This window comes from Manis javanica, chromosome 13, assembly GCF_040802235.1.
Source record: "Manis javanica isolate MJ-LG chromosome 13, MJ_LKY, whole genome shotgun sequence".
NCBI classification, from domain to species: domain Eukaryota; kingdom Metazoa; phylum Chordata; class Mammalia; order Pholidota; family Manidae; genus Manis; species Manis javanica.
This window is the reverse complement of record NC_133168.1, coordinates 32,069,422-32,094,225: the sequence shown is the minus strand read 5'-3', so window position 1 is coordinate 32,094,225 and position 24,804 is coordinate 32,069,422.

Sequence of the window (24,804 nt, the reverse complement as noted above, 5' to 3'; positions counted from 1 at the left end):
GGAATGCGTGTACTATTTGCCAGATACAATGGTGAGCAAGACACATGAAGTTTCTGTTCTCAGAGTGCTGACAGAATAGCAGGGCAGATGCACACATAAACAGACAATTATTCATCATGTTGAGTGATACAATAGTGGTAACAAAGAACCACTTACTCCAGCTGGCAAAGGCATCTCCCTGCCCCCACCCCCAGGGTGGGATCCTCCTTCAGCTGAGTGTCCCGTGGATGCTATAATGGACTGAACTACTGAGGCTTCAGTTTGAGCCAGTTTGGTTTTGAATTATTTCAAAATTAAAATGTCAATATTATTATTGACAATAAAACAATTAAATTCTGTTTAAGATTCCCCCCATGAAGCTTAGATGACATTAGTAGGTGTGTTTAATGTCTGAAGAATGCTAAGGGATTGCCTGAAGTGGTCAGCAAGCAAAGGGTTGCTTGGGGGAACAGACTGAGCCCACTGAGAGATGATCAAAGGCACTTGATGCCTTGAAACCAGATGTGGAACATGCAGTAGAAGCATTGACCTGGGGCTATTTTAAAAGGGATAATGCCCAAGAGGGTCTCTGCCAGGAGGCATAACATCTACTGCAGAGAGAACTAAAGGTGAGCCTAGGGATGTCTTGGCCAGGAAGAAGCTGCTGGTGGCAGAAGGGGCCCTGCCGGGGTTAAGGAGCTGTAGTCAGAGAGGCCAGCAGGAGAATAAGGAAGACAAAAGTGCCCACAAGAGCCTTTTAACAGCTGATTTGGCTCGAGGTGGTGCATGCCAGAAAATATAAGTGCCAGCCAATAAAACCTGTCCCACCTTCCTTTCTCTTCTCCCTCTTTCCTTCCACAGCCAGTGAGTGGAAGGAAGAAAGAGAAGTATAAGCTAGGAAAACTAAGAAACTAACCAACCACATACTCTTTCCTTCTGAAAATATCCAGCCTGCTATAGGCTTAAACTGGAAGAAGAAAATAATTCAAGCTGAAAGAAATTCTAGAAATTAAATCACCGCCATATTTCCATCCCCCTATCTTGGACATATCAGTTACTGAAATGACCCTTTTTGTACTGGAATTGACTGGAGGATTTTTTATTACCTAAGAGTAAGTAGTAAACTATGGAAGTTGCCCAAGATTTTATGAGAGGCAGGAAAACTAGCTGTGTGGGGAGAGGCCAGAGCTGTGTGAGAAGGGCTGGAGGTGCTTCTGACTGTCCTTCTAGGGGCAGGTCCTTTTACCATTGGTACTTAGGCATCATGTGGAGAGCCAGCAGACCTGCTGTGAGCCCTGCTGGGAGAAGAGCACGGTGACTATGTTTCAGAAGTCAGGGGTGAGACCACCAGGCCTACTGAGCCAAGTAGCAGAAACTCACAAGGAGCTGAGGGGAGACTGGGAATGCAGAGCAGGCATTGAACTGAGGGAAAATAGGTCCCAGGTGAAAGAGGACAGATATTACAGCAGTGCTGGAAGGTAAACTCAAGGATGCACCTGGGCCAGCCACACTTCAGTGATACAGACTGAACCCTTCAGCCAGAACCTTGGAGAACTTCGGTTCCCCGCTACAAGGTCACCCTTCTCTCCTCCACTTACCCTACATTCCCCAGCCTCCCTTTTAGAGAGAAGGGGACAGAACTAATGTGCCTGAGCAGCAGTCCCCACTGATCATTACCTAAAGGGACTGTTTATTTTATCACACTAATGGATAAACCAGACTGGACATTTGCTCTTTTTTTCCCTGTCACCTAGATAGTGGGAATGCCTAAGAGAAATCAGAGCAATTTCAGACAAAGTAAATAGATGTTTCCCTTTCCTTTGGGATTGCATTCATACATTCTGTGATTTCTCCCTTCCATGTATAACCTAGACCCCTGAGTAAAAGTTAAATGTGGGGCACACAGTGTAATCCTTATTTGCTTTCCTATTTACCAGGGATCAGTATGCATTTCGGCCTCTGATGATTAGAAATAGGGATAGTTCTGGCCCCATTCTCATTTTTAATGTGGTCCTTTACATGAGGCTCACACTTCCCTTTACAATATTGGGTATGGAGTGGTACTCAGTGCACGTCAAATGAACAAACAAAGCTTCTTCTCTTATAAAAATGTGTTTAAAACATGATGGTTGCCTATTTGTCATCTGAATTTCTTCTTTAGAGAACTGTCTGTTCAGTTCCTCTGCCCATTTTTTAATTGAATTATTTGCTTTTTGTTTGTTGAGGTGTGTGAGCAGATGCACCCCTATGTTTATCACTGCACTATTTACAATAGCTAAGATATGGAAGCAACCTAAATGTCCATCAGTAGATGAATGGATAAAGAAGATGTGGTACATATACACAATGGAATATTACTCAGCCATAAGAAAAAAATAGATCCTACCATTTTCAACAACATGGATGGAGCTAGAGGGTATTATGCTCAGTGAAATAAGCCAGGCGGAGAAAGACAAGTACCAAATGATTTCACTCATATGTGGAGTATAAGAACAAAGGAAAACTGAAGGAACAAAACAGCAGCAGAATCACAGAACCCACGAATGGACTAGTAGTTACCAAAGGAAAAGGCACTGGGGAGGATGGGTGTGAAGGGAGGGACAAGGGTGGGGAAAAAGAAAGGGGGCATTACGATTAGCATGTATAGTGTTGGGGGGACACGGGGAGGGCTGTGAAACACAGAGCAGACAAGTAATGATTTTACAGCATCTTACTACGCTGATGGACAGTGACTGTGAAGGGGTAGGTGGGGGAGACTTGGTGAATGGGGGAGCCAAGTAAACATAATGTTCTTCATGTAATTGTAGATTAATGATACCAAAATTAAAAAATTTAAAAAAGGAACAAACAAACAAAAAAAAACGTGATGGTTGCAGGCCTGTGCTGACACTCTTGCCCTTCCTGAAGTGTAGTTCCCAGTGTATTAAACTAACTACCTTAAACACAACAACTCTTTTACTCTTTCTGAGACTCTTCTTTATTTCATCTATCTTTGTCGCTGCATATTTGCACTCTTATGCTTTACATTTGGCTTCCAAATGGAGGATATTTCTCTCTCTCTAGTCATGAAAATCTTATGTGAATTTACCTAGAGTTCTGGATACAACTTTGTTAGGATGGTTTTCTCAGGGTCACTGACTTCTGCGTTTTCATTTTGCTGCTGTTTCCATCTTTTCTTGGAAGTCTTCCAAATAAGGTCCCTATAGATAGTATCACCCAAGTCTGTAATCTCAGAAGTCTCATCTTCTTTCTGATTTTGCTGATATTGACCACAATGACCATGTGCTCTACTTACCTGCAGGGACCTCATGAGGACCACCACTCTGGTTTATTAGGACACTTGGACATCAATAATTCCCACCATCTCTCTTTGGCCTCAAGCCCTCTGGGAAGGGCTGTAATATTCTTGAAACCATAACTTTGGGCATGAAAAATTTCTGAGCAAAGAGTAACTATGAATATAATGTTTCTAGGAATTATAATTCTTTCCCTAGGTCTTGGTATTTGTGCCTTTGTTTACTCTTCTGTATTGAGAAGGACTGACCAGTGTAACTACTAAGATATTGTGGAAATGAAGATGTTTGAGTTCCAAGATAAGTCCTTAAAGACATGTGGCTTTCACCTTTTTTCAGTCCTATGACATTTGCTCTGGGTGAAGACAGCCACTCTGTTATGAGGACGTTCAAGTAGTCCTACAGAGAGGTCTATATGGCAAGGGACTGAAGCCTCCTGTTGACCACCAGTACCAGCCTGCCAACCGTGTGAGGGAACCATCTTGGAAGAGGATCTTCTTGGCCCCTTCAAGCTCCAGTTGACATCTTGAATACAAATTCACGAGAGACTCTGAGCCAGAACCACTTAGGTAAGTTGGTCTCAGATTTGTGACCACAGAAATTATATTAGATAATAAATGTATATTGTTGTTGTAAGCTACTGTGTTTGAGAACTGATTTATTATGCAGTGATAGATAACTCTCACCTGTAAAGATCTGGAGTGATTTTTTTCTTTTTAAAATATATATATATATTTTTTTTATTAAGGTATGCAAGAGTTACCAATGACTTTTGATTTTAATTCAATATACTCTTATGAAGGTTTCACAGGCAAAACAATGTATTACTACATTCACCCATATTATTGAGTCCCCACCCATACCCCATTGCAGTCACTGTGCATCAGTGTAGTAAGATGCCACAGAGTCACTACTTGTCTTTGTGCTATACTGTCTTCCCCAAGATCCTGCCCACACCGTGTGTGCCAATCGTAATACCCTTCAATCCCTTCTCCCTCCCTCCCCACCTGCCCTCTCCCACCCATCTCCTTTAGTAACTGCTAGGATCTGGACTGATTTTGATGTGAAAAACATAACAGAATATAGTGTTGACTTAAAGAAAAATAATTTGGGAAGTAGTGGCAAGGTTACTTATAAAAAAAAAGTCCAACAAGAAACATTAATTTATGATCTTGGAATATAAATGTTAGTGACACCAGTGCCATGCCATGAGTCAAAAGAAGCAACACAGATCAAGAATGCCAGGCAAAGAAGGAAATATGATTAAGTGAAATAAGAGAGCTCCATTGGTCTTTAAAAAGAAGGGCAAATTCACATTACTTCACAGATGGAGAGCAAAATGTTTTGAAGGAGCTGGAGGGGAACTTGGCATCAAATAAAATTATCTTTACAATTGCAAGAGTTACCAATGACTTTTGATTTTAATTCCCTTACAGTGACTTGTACAGCATTCATGAACCACAGTAAATAATATGATATAAACCAATATATTACTTTTCATACAGAAAAATAAGTGGCACATATGTCGCATGGAAGATATTTATCAGTTGATATACTATTTAGCCACAAATAAGGACATACATTTTGACAGAGATTATTATGTGATGATATAGCTTAGTTGGAGCTTATAAAGTGCTGTTCTACTCAAGTTGACTCAGCAATGGTAGAGTATATTACACTTGAAAACAGCTGTTACAACATATTTTTAATCCTCTGGAAATCTCTTCCCACTCAAAAGGCCACATGTCATCTAGGAACTACTCCATTCCCTTAAAGATATTCTTGTTTACAAACCAGAGAACCCTGACAAATTTACTTCATCAACACAGGACTAATAATTGATTGAATTAAAACGAGAACTTTATATCAGCCAATACTAGACAATATTTAAAATAAAAAGATATTGATTGTAACAAAGGTCCCCTGTCCTGGTTACCAAAAGCATGTGTACTCTGTGGAGACATATTTACAAGTTCACAGGCTAGGGAACAGAGGACCAGTATCATGTTACCTAGAAATCATCTAAAATAGATTTCTTTGTAGGGAATCTTGACAACAGCATAGTTAAAAGCAGCAACTCCTCTAAAGCCATTTAGTATCAACAGTTATGGTCACATATAAGACCCCTTCAGGGTGTCAAAAATAAAAGGAATAGACTTTTTCCCCATACCAGTGCAGATTCTGAAGCAGGCTCACCTGGCATTTCTCTAGTCATGGCATAATACCAAGACAACTTCAATGAATGACATTTCTGCTGGTTTGGACAAAGAGCTTGAGGGGTGTGGCCTAGGCAATTCAATCTTCTTGTCAGATTTTCTGTGTTCTGTTTGGTGCTTGGTGCTCCTGGTCCTTGCATCTGTTTGCTGCTGTGTAGTTCGGGCAGGCCTCACCTGGTGCAGAGCTTGTGCCTAATGAGCAGCTTTGTTTGGAGGTCACTCATCTCCATTCAGGAAACATCCATTTACAGGAGGAAACAATTTGATGGAAGAATACTGTGTAATATCCACTTAAAAGTATTTGAGGAAAGCGAAGGCCTAGAACAGTGTTTTGACGTTAGAGTGCATCAGAATCATTTGTGAGGTTGTTAAAATACTTCCTCAGGCTGATTCAATCAGGATTGTTTATATATATGTATTTTAATGTGCCATCATATAATTCTGAATTGTACTAACATTTGTGAACCAGCAGCAAGTGCAGAGAGAAGGGTAACCAGGGATCAGAGCCGTTCTACTCTGCCACTGGTCAGTATCCCTCATTTCTCTCACTCATTTCCCAGGGGTTTCTCTGCTCTTTGGGCCCCAGGGTTTTGATATTGCAGGAGGCCTAGAGAGTCTTCCCTATTTAATCCGAGAACCAAGATTATCTTCTCCAAGAAGGGAGCAGTGCCATTATACACTGCTGTTAATGATATCATCAAATTTCATAGAATTTAAAATGGAGCTATCTGGCAGTACCACTTCTGACCTTCCAAAAATATAGGTAAATCTTCCTGGTGGCAAATTTATTTTAACAGATTCTACAGTAGAAGTAGTTGTAACAGACATCCTACAGCAAGAGAGGAACAGATATCCTCATCTAGTTCTTCAAATTTCTCATTCTTATAAATAGTGATTTTTGTGATTTCAATCAGATGAGCTACCATCTTTCAGATTTAAGATTTTAAAGGAGGCATAAGACATACTATTTTCATGAAACCAACTTTAACTACAACTACTTTTTAGTGGTTGATTAACAATGAAAAATGAATAATTCCAATCTCTCACATCTGGAAACACATAGGATTTAGTTGAAATAAACAACAGAAACCCACCCACCAGTCTCTCCACTGTCTTCTGACAGTTTTGGCAGTATAGCATCAGGATGCTTTTGATGCCATACACACCTCAGGAAAGGATGCAAATATAAGATTTGACATTAATTTAGCCCTTTGCAAAAGCGGTGGCTGTGAATGGGTCCTGCTTCAGTGTTCCCTATGCTTCACTGTATTAAAAGTAGAGTTCCAGTCCAGCTGTTTCATTAATATTCTGGATCACAGTGGAAAGCAAAGCTGTACTGGAAGTTAGCAAAGGACGTCTATTGGGCCTTTAAGTGTGTGCAATTTTTTTCTGAGCAAATATTGCCACTAGATATTTACAAGGTATGAAGACAGCATCAAGAAAGGCATATATAGATATTTTGGCAAGTGCTTGGGCATAGAGATTGGGTTTCAGGTTTTGTCTCAGGAGCTTTACACAGGTTGTTTATTGTCTCAAACAAATGAATGAGAAGCATATTTGCATTTCCAAATTAAGACTAAGTCAATAACAGCTTCTCCCAGATACTGGCACAACAGGACTTCTCAGATATCCAAGCCAGTGGACAAGCTTGTCATGTCAGGAATAGGAACAGGAGGTGTAGAGTTAAGTTGTTTCCCAGACCTTGGAGGCATCAGGGGAGGGAAGCATAAGGAATATCCAGTAAAAATATCCACAGAAACTGGCAAAAGTCACTTTCAAAGGATACAGAAATACAAGGTCCCAACTGTACTGCTGGGTCAGATGCCAGAAGAGGTAGCTGGGTATCAAAGATAAGAGAAAGGGTCAGATAAAGAAGAAAGACAAATTTCACCAATGATTTGCTTGCTGTCTCCCCTAGATTTCCCTTGGCCAACAAATGATGAGCCTCTTGCTTTGCATGATATCTAAAAGGCACCATAGATAGTTTTTCAGCACCTTTAACATGTCAACAGCAGACAAGGGGATTAAAACATAGTGTCAATTCATATAGTTACTGTTTTAAAAATTTTGTTTTCTAAGCTGGCTATTCACTTTGTATATGGCTGGTGGATAATTTAAGTTGTGCAAAGCTCTGGAAAGATAGACTCTGGATACAATTCTACTTTGCCTTAACCATTCTAGAAATTAGTTTTGGACAGAAACACCATTATATGGATGAAAAGTTTTATTATAACTATTCAATGTGAAAAGTCAGAGTGATAAGGTGAGATATTTAGGAGTTAGAAGACAGGGATTCTAACACTGGCTAAACAGGTGTAAATTTAGGCAAACATTTAATATTTTAGCCCTCTGTTTCCCATTTACTGAAAGAGTCTAGTAAATTATTTGTTGCTTATTAGATGTTGTGACTGTTGCTGTGATTGTAAAGAAATTAGGGCTGGCCCTTATCTAATTATTTTATAAATAACCTGGGGTCACCCTTTGGATGGATAACTGAGCAGATATCCCTGTCTACTAGTAACTTCTAGTAGGGAAAGTAATCATGTGTAATGATATCTTCCAGTTGCCTTCCCAGATCCATTGCTCCATCTCATTTTCATACATGGTTCTAAATTTCCTAGCTGAATGGATTTGAGTAAGATTAATAAATCCACTAATCATTATAATTAGATTAGGCCTATCACCTGTCTAAGGACTGGTTTGGGGGGAAGGGATCTGATAACCACATCAAGGCTGGTCTAATCAGAATGAGAATCAGACATTTTGTTCAGAATGTTGGGACATAAACTATTCTCCATCAGGCTTGCGGCTATAAGCATGAGACGGTTGGGACATAGACTATTCTCCATCACTTTTGCTGCTATAAGCATGTAGCCATAACCACAAAAGAAGAAGCAGGAGCCACTTACAGCCATCCAAGTGGAAGCAGATCCTAGATAAGGATCCTAATGATGTAATTTAGGTCCGTGATAAGTCTCACTCCATTCTTCCTTCTTCTCACCCACTTCCTTCATCTGATCCCATTCTCTCCCACGCCCCTGGAGATTCTGATGCAGTAAGACTGTGACTTGGGACCCCAAGGTATTTTTAAATGCTCCTCAGATGATCCTTGCTGGCACCTAGTTTTGAATCTCACTCTCCTATAAAGTATTAAGGGATAGAACCAAGAGCACTAGTATAGCATTAACTACAGAGTAGAGGATTTCTTCTGAGTTTGTAACTCTACAAACTATGTTTGTTCATAAGTCTTTGTTTGTTTAGAATTAATTTGTCCTTTTGATAAACTGTACTTGCACATAATTCACAACCAATCCATCACTTCTTGCATTATTTAGATAATATTGACTGAATGCCTATTTAGTGCTAAGCATGCCCATGGGTAATGGCATGATGCAGGAGAAGGAGGGGGAAAAGGCTGTGTTCTGTATAGATTTCAGACAGGGCTAGGGAACTTACCACGTCTGTTGTGGGACTATTTATAAACCACATTTACAAATAAAAAACTGTGGGTGTAAATATAACGTGTGAACTTATATCTTTAGGAGGTAAAAGAGGCTTTCTAAATGGAAAGAGCTATTGGTCCCTTTCAGTTGTGGGGAGGGGCCAGGCAAGACTTCTTGAAAAAAGAGGACTTTGTATCAACCTTGTAAAAAAGAATTTAGATAGGGAAGGAAAGATACAAAAAAGGCAAAGTGGTATATAGAAAATCATGTTTCAGGGACAGTCAATAGACTGGCTAGACTGTTTCAGCGAAAGGTGCAAATTTAGGAATAGCAATGTTTATCTTCCCAGCATTGAATGCTGACATACAATTCTCACTTGTTCTCCCATGAAAATGAAGTCTGTAAAAATGACTTTATGTGCTGTTGACACCTCATCTGTTCAGGTGAACAACAGGCTTAAATCTGAAAGTGGTGTGGTTATAATGTAGCAATGTTGGTGCCCTATTAAGTTTGTTGGAAAGGGGTTCTACCTGTCATGTGTAGTCAGCCTGCTTCAGCCAGCTCTTAAATCAACGTTTAAATAAGGAAAACAGGAGACCCAAGGGACAGAAAGCCCTTGCCAAGATGTGTATCTTAGGGATTTCCTTAAGAGATGTGAAAAAAACAAATAAATAAGTGTTGAAAACTTAGGAGGGTTTGAGGAGTACTTGATTTTTTGAGTGCTGTTCTTGGACCCAGGCCATTTTCACAGTACCCAGTGGTGTTTTATGTTTTCCCTAATTTATTGGTGATTTTATTTCATGACCCTTAATCTAGGAAATGCCACATAAGAAACACACTGAGAAACTTTCCTATCATAAATTTTAAATATACAAAAAATGGTCATCTCTGGGCATTCCAAGTACCTTGAAAAACTTGTTCCAGAGCTGATCATAAAAAATCATTAAACATTAAGAAGACATAGAGAACTTCTTCCTTCATCTGATCTGATTACAACTCTTATAATGAGGCTTAATTAGAACACATTACAATGCACTCATCATTAACATTATGTGGCTGAGCAACTTAGCTTTATGAGGAACAAATGCTAGTTCCACAGGACCTTCTGAGATACCCCAAATGGAATTTTTTATTACACATTAAGTGCAATATGCCTCTACCTTTGATACTTGGTACAACTTTGACCTACTCTGTTGCTGCCCTTTGAGCCGGTCCCATTCAGCACCCCAACTGACATTTGTTTCTGCCTAGAGCTTCCTCTTGACTCTGACTCTCTGTGTAGTGCCTCTTGATTTCTGAACTAATCCAGCCCTGGTTATGATTCTGCTTCACTCTTGACCCCCAACATGTCAGGTCACCTGCTCTGGGTCCTGGTGTGGCTGGCCTCTTGAGCTGGGACTCTTGAATGTCCCTTTACATGGAACTCTCTGCTTCTAATACATTTTCAAGGTGATAGAAATGACTATCTTCTAATGTAACTTCAACTCTGATTTAATCCTTTCACATGGAGGAAGATTTAATGACCCTAGTTCTGGCAGATATTCTGTTTTCTTTTTTGCTTTATTTAGAATTTACCATCGTTAAAATTAACAAAATTTCTTGATTTAATCTTCCCAGAATGTATCAACATAGAGGACCAAAAAATAAGCACCCTCATACAATCTTAGTATCTTTGTTTCTTTATCATGACAGGTTGTGATCTGCAGTTATAGTTTTGCTGCATTATTAAAATGTATTATTCAGCTAAGGTGCTTATACAAAAATTTATCTATATATTGGAAAATAATTCTTAAATTATCAGAGAATTGTTTAGTTAGTTAAGATGCTCAATATGGTTGCCTTTCCACTTAGACTATAGGCATTTGTATTTTTATACATATAAATGATTCTTCTGTGCAGCTCAGCACATCTCTTGAATGTGTTCATGAAACACCTGGTAACCTTGTTAAAATTCAGGCTCTGTTTCTGGAGACCAGAGTTAGACCTGGTTAGGGGCTGAAAATCAACAGTTTTTACTTGCTTCCCAATGTTAATGTTGCTGATACTTTGGGTAGCAAGGCCCTACGTAATAACCTTATCTGTTCATTTAGAATACTAAGGAAACAATATCTAACCCACAGTCTATACCCAATATATATAATTGAATACATAATTGAAAGAACGAGTGAAAGAATAAAAACAAATTATATAATTTGGGGAGGTCAATGATTTACTGCATTATAAGACTCAGAGTCCTGGAAAAATTAATATAGATATAGGTCATTGCTCAAAATGTATTCAATGCATTGACTTTTAAAATGATGCTATGTCATGATTCTGACATAGTTACACAGCACTTATGGGTTGAGACTATGTACATACCAGCAACTGTGCTCGGTAATACAGTGATGACAAATGAATTAGACAACTGTGTCTGCAAAAATACTACAGTATTTTGTATTATAGTTCATAAAAACTAACTTTTTGGGGAAACAATGCCTAAAGATAACTTGGTTGTCATATCTATTACTAAGGTTAATCAAGTTGTTACATCTGTTTAGTCATATCCACTTATCCAACACTGCACGCAGTTCTAACCTGAAGCTGGATTAGAAGAAGATGAGGAAAGATTATGAGGTATGGTAGGGCCACTTAATAGAATAAAATAAACCATATTTTATTTTCAAAACTGATAATGATGATGATGATGATAGTGAATCTAATAGGAAAAATAAAATCTAATTTTGATTATGTAAAATATACTAAGCACTTCACATGAATTATTTTCTTTATTTTAATCTTCCCAACATTCCTATGGAGTAGATACTGTAGTTTTCCCATTTTATGTATAAGAATCCAAGTCTCAGAAAGCTAAATTAACTTGCTTGATGTCACATGGCTTAGCAGCATGAGGTAGGTGGCGGAGCCAGCATACGAGTCCAGGCAGCATGGCGCCTTTGTAGTCCCTCTTGACTCCTAGCACCTGCTGCTGCAAGAAAGGGGTAAGCAAACTGGATGGAGACTCCAAGGGAGAAGAGGCCACATCTGACTGAAGGGATTAGGCCTTGAAAGGTGGTGGGATTACAAGAGATGTGATAAAGTGGGGTGACTGTTGAAGGAGTTGGAATGAGGTGGACAAATGTTCTGAGACTGAAAAGACCGTGACTTTAAAGTTTTAATCCTGGGTTAAATGATGGTGTTACATTAATGCAAATAGGAGATTAAGAGGAAAAGAAAGCTATTTTTCAATAGATCATACCAATCATTAGAATATTAGAAACCATGTTTTAGTTCCAGAAAAACAAGGATACAGACTAAAAGTACTGACTTAAAAATTAGCCACACATTTAACAAGACATTTCTTGAATATGCACTTTATCTAGAGAGTGAAAATAACTAGACAGGAGATGACAAACTTACAACTGCTTTCATGTGTCTCCTAAGACAAATGCTTACTTTTGAAGTACCTTTGACTCCTTAGTATCTTTAATTTTACCCCCAATAAAATGGGATTCCACATTAAGTAAAATACATACCATTATTAAAGTTGAACATAAAGTATTTAATCAGTCCTAGTTGGAATCATTTGTTACTAGGACATATAATTGTTAGATAAAACTGACAAATGTTTTCTTTTTGCTGTTTCAAACAATGACCCTTAAGTATATGATATCTTGATAAACTTAACTAGTGTGGTAATCAATCTTGTTGCACATTTTTAGTTTAAACCTGGAGCCAGAATGGCAGACAGGTGAATATCCCTGGCTTGTGTTCAAATCCTGGTTTTTGAGGATAAGCATTAGTGTTTTTATTTTTAAAATGGGGGTAATAATAATAAAAATGGTAATAATACCTACCTTTTGGAACTTTCTGGGGAGAATAGTTGGATTAATACTTGTAAGTTTCTTGGAATAATATCTGATATATAATAATGGTAACTAACATTTATTGAGAAATTATCTGCAAGAACTATTTTCAATAACAAATTAAGAAAAGTTAGATACTATTGTTACTATCAATAGCTTTACATATGTATTATGCCAGGACATTACCCGTTAAAATAATCATAAATTATCTGAAAGATGGACATGTCAGTTGCATGTTCATTTTTGTTAATCTATTTAACCTTTGGATTACTGAAACAGAATCAAAGTTGATATTTAAGGATAAATTCATAACCCCCTAAAAGAGCAGAGTAAACATCTCCCCCAAACAGGTAAGGTGAATGTTCATATTTGAAGTGATAAACTTTCCCTATATTTTAGTGGCACATGATGACAATGAGAACTTGTGAGTAACAAATTCAGTTCTGTTGTAAGAATTGTGAATATTTTTATTTAATTTTTAATTCTGAATAAAGTGAGTTCTGTTCAAAGTCTATCGTATTCCAACTCTTGGAAAAAAATCTAGAGAAGTATTGATACTCTTCGTAGACTCCCTATTATTATTGTTAGTCACTGGCCTTTGCCTCAGACTTCTGAAGAACAGCATGGAGAAAGCTTTAATCATCCAAGTACTATTCTATTGGTGACACTTTATTTCCATTTTTGCATTTTGCATAGAGATAGATTTTGATTCCTGTAATTCAAAAACGTCTCTTTACTATTATCTGTTTGTATTTCTATTCCTTTAGTTATTTCTGAATGCTTTTAATTCCACAATCAAATGATTATTACTTCATATAGGGAGAATAGAATAGAGGCCAATTTTTTTCCCCAAGAATCCATGGTGCTTAAAGAATTAGAAAGTCATTTAAATAAGAAACAAAAAAAACTGTTCCCATGATATTCAATATAACCAAAACAGAAAGGTTTTCTTATAATATAACCTAAATACTCATGCTTTAATATTTGTGCAGAAGCAAATACACTGTATATGTTATTAATACAGCTTCTCATGTTCTAGTCCATTGATGGTAACCATTGCTTTGCTGTAGGAATGCAACTTACATTTTTAAAAGTTTGGATCAAGTGAAACTTAAAGAAATAAATTTGATAAAATACTTGAGGGTAAAAGCAGACTGATCTTGTTTATAGCTCCAAGAAAGACTATAGTAGAGGGGCCACAAATTCAAATTCCCCAAGACACTAAGAAGTTAACATACATGTGTTAAAAGACCTGCTATAAATCAATGGGGAGTGGTACAGCTTGAAAATGGCAGCTTGCATGCCAACCTAAAGACATTATAGAAACATTAGGAGCCCAGTTGTCCAAAAGCGGTTTGGCTGCATTTGTATTCCCTGCCTTGTAATTTGCCATCACTTATTTTAGGGGATTTGACTTATGCTAGTTTTAAATACCATTTCTTGGCTTCACTGATCCACATCTGTTTGTCTATTACTATTCCAGAACTAGAATAATAATTTATCATTAAATTATATTAAATGTTTAGAAAACAATGATAAGTTGAATTAATTTATGGAACATGTTTAATATAAACTATATGCCATATGCAGTCTGCTGAGTATGACATAGAAGCAAACAACTTATAGCTACAGGAAAAAGCTTCAGATAGACCAGAGAAGGGAGTTAATTCATCCTTTCCTCTTCTTACTCAGCTGAATGGTTTAAGCTGGTTACACATATATCTTTGTCATCTCTATGATTTTCATTTTTACAAATAATGAGTGTGAATTATGCTCCAGCTTTGAGCATTGTGGGGAGGAAGCAATGAGGAAAAGCAGCAGCCAAAAGGAAAAAAGAAAACACTGTCTTGCTTATGAGGAAATCTGGGTGTATGAAAGACATGACATAATAAGGTCTGGGATATAGTCACTGATGCCCAAAGGGAAGAAATAAAGTTTTATGAATGAGGTGGCTCTTTTGGGTTGAATGAGCTCTCTCCACACAGTGAAGAAGTCAGAAGGAATTTTAGATAAAGGCAACAGCAGGTGTAAGGTTCTGAAGATGCTCAAAAGCAGTTTACTTATAAATGATGTACCTATGTCCCCCTTCCAAAGCCATGGTCAACAGCAAGAAACTACTGCAAAGCTGTCTGACATTATCCCCAACTGTTCAAACAACATGGTTCTTGTACATTAAGTAATTATAAAGAATTAACTAAATCAATCTCTGAATAGTATACAATAACAGGAGAGGGTTGATGAACACTTTCCTTTTCCAGGCATTTGCACTAAATGTTTCCATTGCCTTCAGCCTTGAGTCCCAAGGCCCTGCTTATCTTTCATGGCTGCAGGTCTCACCTGGTGCCTCCAATGCCTGTGACCAAGAGATACTTTATGATTATTTTCCATGATGATGATGATGATGGTAATCCAATGTAGAGCAGAAAAAAAAACAGATTATTAGATAAAACTTATGTTTGAGATTCAATACTCTTTGATACCCAGTAAATACCAAGTTGCTGAGGATTATACTGGACTGTGCTATGATTCAGCAGAGGGAATACATTAAGTCGTATCAAGTCACTTGCACCTCAGCCCATTGCTTAACTACTTGTAACATATTAATCATTTCACTCTCATTGCCCTTTCAAATACCTCTCCTACATTTCCCATTACCACTACTCCACATCTTATCTATAATATAAGGAGAGAAATAGGTGTACTGGATAGGTCTTAAAAGGATTAAGATAAAATATATGTAAAGCACTTAGCAGCATAAGCTTTTAGGCATTTGTAGGATTAAAAATAGTGGCAAAATGGAGAGTAATATAAGCTGCATCTCTTAAACTTGGAGTCTATCAATGGTCTCTTCCTATACCCAGATCTTCCTGCTGATCTTCCTATATGCAGAATCTGCTGTCACTTCCTACCTCTTTTTCCTTAAATGTCTAGAATCAGAATGTCCTTCAGCACATCTCTTTGATTCATGATTTTTTCCATAGTAGGACCAATAAGTGCAAGACTCTTTGAACTAATTTGCACCTTCTAAGTTACTCCATGCTGTGTTCAGTTAAATCAAATTGTTATGTATTTCTCTCTTTGAGCAAAATTCCTCCTCCTCTGATTTCTACTTATTGGTCCTAGAAGTGTAGCCACAAAGAATATATCTACTTCCCTTTTCATGTTTGGACTAAATTTAATTAAGGCTACTTTCTTTTTGTAAAAAATCTGATAAAAATCTTCAAGTCATTTCCATTAGCCCAAAGAATAAATTCTAAATATCCCTATTTACCTTTGAGAGAATTTTGACTTAACCTCAACTGACCTATTTTGCCTTACCTCTTATTTTAATGTCAGTAATATAAATTCTAGGTAGTCAACCCAGCCTTCTTGAAATTCTTCTGCTGCACTTCACTTTTTCATATTTTCCATACTACTTCTGCTTCTCTTTCAATTGGCCAGACTTATCTCTTCCTCTCTATATCCCCAAGGTCCCTTAGATGTTACTTCTCCAGGAATATCTTCATCAGTTTCTACTAACTTTCCCTTTCTAATCTTATGTAGCAAACTTTTCCCACAGGCAAACTTTATCCAGTTTCAGTCATTTGATGCTCTCTGCTAGCTTCAAGACTCATGTTTTTCTTCTCCTTCTCTTATATTTATATGTCTAACTATGCTGTCTGATATTTTCCTTAGTTTTATAATTATTAAAGCTAGAAGATAACTTTCATAGGCTATTTTTTAGCATTACACTTTGATTGTCAGTTAACAATTTCATATTTGTGAGCCAGATGTTAGAAATAAGGCAATAAACTCTAAGAAGGTAACAGTTCTGTCTTATATTTCCTTTGGGATTTGGCAGTAACTAATACATTCTATAGTATAATGACAGTGTTTGACAGTGATAAGATTAAAATCACCAGATTCTCAGTAATTGCCTACTGTATACCTGTTGTCTACTGGTTATTGTGAAGAATATAAAGATGAGGCATAAACCTTCCCCCTAAAGGACCTGGGGTTGACAATAGATTTTTCTTTCAAAGATATTATCCTTTTATCAGAAAACCTGATCAAATTATACCCCAAATGTGATTAAAGGGAAAACAATTTGTTTAGATCATTTTTATTACTGTGTGTCTCTATCTAGTTATGAAGTCAAATCAAAGATAATCTTGAAAGAAAATTTTATTTGCAATTTCTAGAAAGTCAGATGTCAGTGCCCTAGTAGATCTTAGCAGCACCTCACTGAATTCTTTTTATCAGATATTTTTTTTCTTGGTTCTAACCTTCTCTACAATTCTAAGAACTGTCTTACCTTGCAAAAGCTCATGTAAGTCAGCAGTCTTATCTTTAATATCTAGGCCAATATAATATTTATTAAACAGTTGCTAACAGTAATTTCTGCAAACCACCTGGAAGGTTATTTATCAGAAGACATCGTCTTTCCTCCCAACTCGTCCCAGATGGCAGGTAGTCTGCTAAATGGAAGATTATCCCTGTACTTCCTAGAGGAGCTGTTTGGGGCATATACTCTTAACTGAGCTGATAAAGGAAACCTGTTGCCAATTTCACCAAAGAATAAGAATATTTCTATGTAACTATTGAAACGGGAGAATATTTAAATTGTTGTTTCTATTTATTTGTTAGTCTTTTAACTTGCTGATTTTACAGAAAGTCAATAGTACTGTCATAGGTTTCACAGTCTGTTTTTCCCTAAAATAATGTCTCTGGGTTTTGTAACTGGAGAACAAAGGTGGTTGCAATGTGGAAATCCTCTGAGAATATAGCATTTAGACAGCACCACTGAGTTATAATGTCTGCCTATAGAGTTTATTTTTCTGAGTGTGGTCCTAAAGGAGAATGATGCAAATGTTTTTCTCAATGACAAGTACATCCAAATTTGGCATAACTAGAAAATGCACATACAGAAGATTTTCTTTTGAGGAAAATTTCCATCAGATTTAACACAAGATCAGCTATTTCTGATACAAAAGAATTTGAAACAAGTTTGCCAGAAATTAAAAGTAGGAAAATAATTCATTGTTCAGTGGATTGGACTAAATTATGGTGGCATTTAAGAGAATTAAGTCTTGAGGTCTGCATTTTAAAAACACATTTTAAAAAGTGACTAAAGATTATATCAATGACTCTCCAAGCTGGACTTGCCTCCTGCAGGATAATCATCTGATCCCTGCTTAGCAATTTCCACTAAAGCCTCAGATGCTCTGGATCTGCTTTGCATCTTACAGACTGTGATACATAACCATCTTGGCCCATAACTAGATTCATGTCTGTCCCCAAATACTGCTGTGCCACTGTAGATTATTAAAAAATACAGGTGCTAGATAATGTAGGGAGGGGGGCATAGGGAAGGCAATTCAGCACAGAGAAGACAAGTAGTGACTCTACAGCATTTTACTATGCTGATGGACAGTGACTGTAATGGGGTATGTGGTGGGGACTTGATAATGGGGGGAATCCAGTAACCACAATGTTGCTCATGTGATTGTATCCTAATTATACCATAAAAAAAAATAGAGGTGCTGGAAAGAACAAATACAGTAGCACCTTTTATTAATTTCCTTAGAAGGTAAAGCAAAACTGATTTGTATGTTTGTGTATGCATATTTCCTACAAAGCCTTTTATTTGCAATTTTATTTAGAATAGTGAAGTTGTGGTTAGATTTTGTATTCTGATCATAGTAATTTAGTTTACTTGAAATTTCAAGAAATTATTTTTCCTAAATCACCTCTCATAATTATTTCATTCTTCGTCATAATTTCCTAATTAGATAATATAATTATAGGTTGAAAACCCTATAATAAAGTTTGTTCTGTGTAGCAGGGTTAAGTGTAATTTAGACACAGAGTTTAAATCCTACTTTGATTCTCGTTACTTTTATGACTTTTGGATGACTTGAGTTGTAAATCTGTAATAGATTGGGTACAGAATGCTACTCAGCTAATTCACAGACATATTAATTTATTATTCATCATTTATTAATGTGTACATACATATTGGGCACTTGCTACACAACAGATACTTCAATATGCAGCAGTGAACAGAAATGGAAAAACTGTGGAGCTTTCAGCCTAGGGACGAAGATCTGCATCTTTCAGAGCAGGCCAAAATGTAAAGTAAGAAACGCACAATATATTATTAGACCACAGAGAGGGGAATGAGTACTTACTCCAGGTTGGGTATATGTGTGAAGAGGGGCATTTCAACATAACATTTCTCTGGAAAGATGTCAGTGGTTCAGAAGAGAGGGTGCATTGAAATGCACATAATCTCATTGTATGACAGCTATGGACTCTAATGAAAATAGCAAAAGCCCTTTATATTTTGTAATTCTTTAGAGCTCCAAAGTATTTCAGAAAATACCTCCTTATTTTATTCTCAAACAAACTGGTAATATGGACAGCTCCACTGAAAACATGATGATGCTCTCTGAAAAGTAGTGTTGCTTTTCCCTATGCATATGTCTGCCATGTTTTTCTGGCAGACAATTGAGAATTGAGAATGAGATTAATTCTCTTCCCCCTTCTTGGGAAGAGTGGGTTCTTCCTAAGCTTGGAAGGGAACTTAAGTGCAGAAGGCATTTTATTTGCTTTCCTTCAAAAATACGTAACTGGGAAGAAGAGAATACTATGTAATTTTGCTAATCATGTTTTACTAAGTAAACAAAGAATACTTTTGGATAGATTTTATTTAAAGTCATCACCTCTCATAATTATTTCATTCTTCATCATAATTTCCTAATTAGGCAATATAATTATAGGTTGAAAACCCTATAATCATATGTATAGATTAATCATGTCAACCATTAATTACTGCTGAACTACTGAAATGGTAACCTGTGCAAATGAAATGCTAGCAGAGAAGCAACTCAGATTTAAAAATTATACCATATAATAAAAGCAAAGAAAGGTCTAGCATTGCACTGATTAAGATTCTATATGAAATTCATTAAATCAAAAAAGATGGCAGTTAACTTTTCAATATTTAAACAAGTTTAATTAGCATTCTTTTAGTGTTGATTTCAAGATGCTGGTAGTATTATGTTTAGATGAACTTATGATTTATAATTAATGTCTATCCACAGAGCAGCAATAAATCCCTTGGCAAAGAATTAACTAGCATATATGTTGTAGCTAAATAGTGAATGTTCCCTAGTAGAAAACACAAATAAAAAAAACTAACATTCACAAATTGTATTTTCCTTGCATAAATAAAACTGGAATCATCTGCCCAGTTAAAATGTCTTTGCCATTGATAAGTGAAAAGATATTTTCATTTACATGAGAATATATGAATTTCATGAAGCAGTTATTAGACAAGGTTTTGTTTGTGGCTAAAGTGTATACTAGTCATTTTACCAGAGCCAATGAAGAGAATGGTATCCTCTACTCTGTGATTTCATTATTTATATTTTAGGACAGTGCTTAAATGAAATTTGAACATTTAGTCAATTGATATGGGTGGAATGGGAGGGACTAAATACTAATTAGGACAAAAGTAAACTCCTAATGTGGGGTAGATTTCTTCCAGCATTCAGATAAGTAACACTAAACCCATTTTAAATTTAACTTTTTTAGTTTTTTTTTTTTTGGGGGGGTACATTTTGTTTCTAACATATTATAGTGGAAACAAAATTGAATATAAGTATAGAAGGTAACTAAGGGTATTTTACAACACAGATGAATATCTGCTTGATAATTGTATCTCAAAAATTATACAGGTTGTATCTCAAAAATTATACATTTTCAGCTCCATGCTATAGAACTTCAGGGAATCAGTTGCATACTTGGTTAAACACTTGAGTAACTACAGATGTAACTTTGAGAAATTCAGCATGTCATTTGAGACTTTTACTACTCAAAGTGTACTCCATGAACCATCTGTGTTGGTGACTATTGGAGCTTGTTAGAAATTCAGAATCTCAGGCTCCACCCCAGAACTACTGGATCAGAATTTGAATTTTAGCAACATGCCCAGGTGATTTGGGGGCACACTGCAGCTTGTAAAGGGTTGCTTTACATCATGTGATTTGTCTTTCAGTCCACAAAAAAAAAACATTAAAATCATCTCCTACCTACTTATTTTAATGAGTCCCCAAACCACAGTTTCAGGCCCAGGCTGAGGCTGCTGATGTTTGTTAGTAGCATAGTCTATGGGATAAGCAATTCACTTCATTGGAGATAGCCTAGAACACTCTTACACAGGGATGGTGACTAGTTGCTCCTAATTGAAATATACAGGTGAAATTGGGATTCAGTAAAAAAATGGATAATTAAAAATTTTAACCTAAAAAATAAATATATAAACCCTAAAATATAACCAATCATTTGCCAAACAGTAGTTGTAAGGTCAAGGCTATATCCTTGAGTATGAGTCCTTTGAACGTAGTTTGAGGTAATCTTTCCTGTTAAAGCCAAATATATAGCACATATATAGCCAGTATCAGTTTCTTTAAAATGAAAACAAAACAAAACCAAGGATACCTCCAAAGTATCTGATCTTAAATTTTGCCCAGTTTAAATGTTCCAGTGTAGCAATTTGAGTGAATCATAGTACATATTTTGTTGCCCTTTATTATCATTGCTTTGCTCAAGGTCAGGTTATTGCTTGTTTGATCAGCATGGATACCTGCTCCCTAGTCTTGTGTTTCTCTTCATTCTGATGTGTTTAATTATATATAATTTTTGTTGTATGTATTTTGTGAAATGCAGGTTGTTTCGTGTGCTGTGTTATGAATGTGGTGTGAATTACAGCATTTCTCATTTTGTTTCTTCTTTTGTTCAGAAACAAAAATATTTTTAACTTTTGTGTGCAATTTGTCTGTCACTTCTAATGCTACATGGTATTCCTTCGTGCGAATCCACTATATTTGGTATGCAATGAATATATATATATCACACATTTCTCTTTTTGGATTGGCCTGAAAATTTATTCTTAAAGATATACTGAGAGAAATTGTTGCCCATAACACATGCCATATTTCTCTCCAGAAAGCAACAATAGTGCATAAGCTTTCTATATTTGCACAACCTCTCCAACACTTTGCATTCCCCGGTGTTCTAAATCTTGTCAGTCTAATAGATATAAAGGGATATTTCATTATTGTTTTAAAAAATATTTTAAATTTTAGAATAATTTTTTATTTACATAAAAATTGGAAAGATGGTACAAGAAGATTCTAGGTACTCTTTCCTCCACTTTCTTGATGTTAGCATAACACTGATACATTTGTCAGAACTAAGGGACTGACATTGACACAAAACTATTAGCTAAACTGGAAGCTTTGATTGGATCTCACATTTTTCTGTTCCAGGATTCATTCCAGAATGCTACATTACATTTAGTGATCATGTCCCCTTAGTCCCCTCCTATCTATGGCAGTTTTCAGTCTTTCCTTATTTTTCATAGCCTTGAGAATTTTGAAGGGCCCTGATGAAGTATTTTGTAGAATGCCCTTTCATATGAGCTTGTCTGATGTTTTCTCCTGATAAGATTTGGGTTTTGGATTTGGGAAGAATACCACAAAGAGATGATGTTCCCTTCTCATCATGTCATATCAGAGAATATGTAATACCAACATGACTCATCCCTGGTGATCGTCAAGTGGATTCATTGTCAATTTAAATTGCATTTTTTCTTTTACGAGTAAGTTTGGGTGTATCTTCATAAAATTGACAATCTTTTGAGTTTCCTCTTCTGTAAATTGCCTATTCCTATTCTTTTCCCATTTTTCTTTGAAGATTCTGTATTTTTCTGGTTGATTCACAGATATTTTTGTTGTATTATAGAGCTTAGCCCTTTGTCCATTTTGGACTTGGCCAATATCTTCCATCTGCCTGTTCATTCATGAAGTTCTTCATGACATCCTTAGTCGGTCAGATATCCTTACTTTTTATGTAACCACATTCTTTTATTCTTCTTATGGTACAGTCTTCTGAAGTTTTAAGCAATCCTTCTCTCTCCTTAGATCACAGAGCTATTCCCTATTTTTTTATATTAAGTATATAATTTTATCTTTCACTTTAAATATTTAATACTTCTGTAGTCCACAATGTGTTAGGTAGAATTACGGCTTCATTTTTTTCACACAGGGAATCAGTTTTCCAAACCTTATTTTCTAAAAACCTTGTCCTTCCCAACAATTTGTTGTACCACCTTTATTGTAAATTAAGTCTTCCCTGAGTTTTCTGTTCTCCATTACTGATCCATTGGTTTGCTGCTCTGGGAAATAGCACACTAGTAGCTTGTTGTTTTCCCATTCTGATCTATTATGGCTTAATATGTGGGAGGGCAACTCCCAATCTGTATTTCCACAGATTAATTTAGGGGAAGAATTGATATAAATATCTGTATTCTAATAGTCCTTTTGTCCTTTATTCCAGTTTGAAGTTTTAGTCATGGAAGTTTTTTGGACTCTTGGCTAAACAAGTTCCTCATAATTTTGTGGCTATTGTAAAAGTCATTTAAAAAATTCCTTTTCTAATTTGTTATTGCTCATAGAGAGAAACACAATTCATAGTTGATTTAGTATTCATCAACTCATTAACTCTCTACCTTGTACAGCTGCCCTTTCTCCAATTAATTTATTAATTCAGTTAATGTTTTCACAGTCTGTTTTGTTTCATGTACTCTGCTAGGCTCTTGAGGTAGACCAGGTAACAGAATGCTCCCATGGCGATTATATTCTGTTTACCTCATGGGGACAGACAGACAAGCAATAAATGTAATACATAGGCAAATTATACACTATAATAGGAGTTACATGTGCTATAGTACAGAGAAAATCAGGGTAAAGGAGATAAGGAATGTGGGAAAATGTTTGAAATCTCACTAAAGAGGTTAGTGTAGACTGCTTGGAATTTGAAGGAAGACTTAAATGAAATGAGTAAATCATTTTTGCAAGTATGTGGAGAGGGGCTTCAGGCAGGAGAACCAACCAGTGGCAAAGCCCCGCAGCTGTGCTGCAGTAGGTTCCAAGGTAAAAGCAGGAACATGGCTGGCAGCGAGGTGGCTATTTCAGTGATCCAGGTGACAAATGCTGGCTTGACAAAGCTGGTACACATCAGTGGAGTACGAGAAAAAATTGGATTTTGGATACATATTGAATATTTGCTAGCTTTTTGTGTTTTTTTTTTTTTTTTTTTTTTTTTTTTTTTTTTTGAGAGGGCATCTCTCATATTTATTGATCAAATGGTTGTTAACAACAATAAAATTCAGTATAGGGGGGTCAATGCTCAATGTACAATCATTAATCCATCTCAAGCCTAATTCTCGTCAGTCTCCAATCTTCTGAAGCATAACGAACAAGTTCTTACATGGTGAACGAATTCTTACAGAGTGAATAAATTCTTACATGGTGAACAGTACAAGGGCAGTGATCACAGAAACTTTCGGTTTTGATCATGCAATATGACCTATAAACCATCAGGTCAAATATGAATATTCATTTGATTTTTGTACTTGATTTATATGTTGATCCCACATTTCTCCTATTATTTTTATTATTTTTATTTTTAATAAAATGCTGAAGTGGTAGGTAGATGCAAGATAAAGGTAGAAAACATAGTTTAGTGCTGTAAGAAGGCAAATGTAGATGATCAGATGATCAGGTGTGTGCCTATGGACTAAGTATTAATCCAGGCTAGACAAGGGCAGCAAGACATCCACGGATGCAGAAGATTTCTCTCAAAGCAGGGGGGGTGAGGTTCTGAGCCTCACCTCTGTTGATCCCCAAATTCTCACCTGATGGCCCCCCTGCGACTGTGCCTGTCTTAGGTTGTTCCTCCCTTGAGGAATCTTACCCGTCTCTGGCTAACCAGTCATCTTCCGGGGCCATACAGGGAAATGTAAAGTTGGTAAGTGAGAGAGAAGCCATATTGTTTGCAAAGGTTAGCTTTTTACTTCTTTGCAGATTTATGCCCTGTGGCTTCTATGCCCAGCACTTGTCTCGAGGTATCTTTACCACCTGGAGGAATTATGATACTCGGTAAATTCGATATGAGGCACGAATTCTATTTAAAGTTTGTA